The following is a 505-nucleotide window of genomic DNA, read 5'->3' as shown; positions in this document are numbered from 1 at the left end:
AAAGCTATATATAATACCCAAAGTGCAAAAACCTTAGTGAACGGTGAACCCACCCAGAAGGTTTCAATCCAAAAAGGTACTAGACAGGGGTGCCCCCTATCTCCATTATTGTTTATCTTCACTATAGAATCATTGGCGGAAAGGATTCGAAAAAATGAAGCGATAAAAGGGTTGAAGGTAAAAGGGGAAAGTTTTAAACTGCAAGCTTTTGCAGATGATTTTATTTTGATATTAGAAGAACCGGAACACACTTTAACGTATCTATTAGAAGATATTCAAGAATTTGGGAAAGTAGCCGGCTTCAGAATCAGTATTTCAAAAACTAAAATTATAGCCAAAAACTGCCCACAAAAACTGCTACAAAGAATAAAAGAAATATCAAAGATAGAGGTAGTGCAGAAAGCAAAATACCTAGGAATATGGATTGCAAGTAACACCTCGACGTTATATGAAAACAATTATTTACAATTCATAAAAGATATAAATAGAGATCTAAAGCATTGGG

This window comes from Gekko japonicus, unplaced genomic scaffold (genome assembly GCF_001447785.1).
Source record: "Gekko japonicus isolate JY-2015 unplaced genomic scaffold, Gekko_japonicus_V1.1 scaffold729, whole genome shotgun sequence".
In the NCBI taxonomy this organism is placed as follows: domain Eukaryota; kingdom Metazoa; phylum Chordata; class Lepidosauria; order Squamata; family Gekkonidae; genus Gekko; species Gekko japonicus.
Note: the sequence above shows the minus strand (reverse complement) of the source record.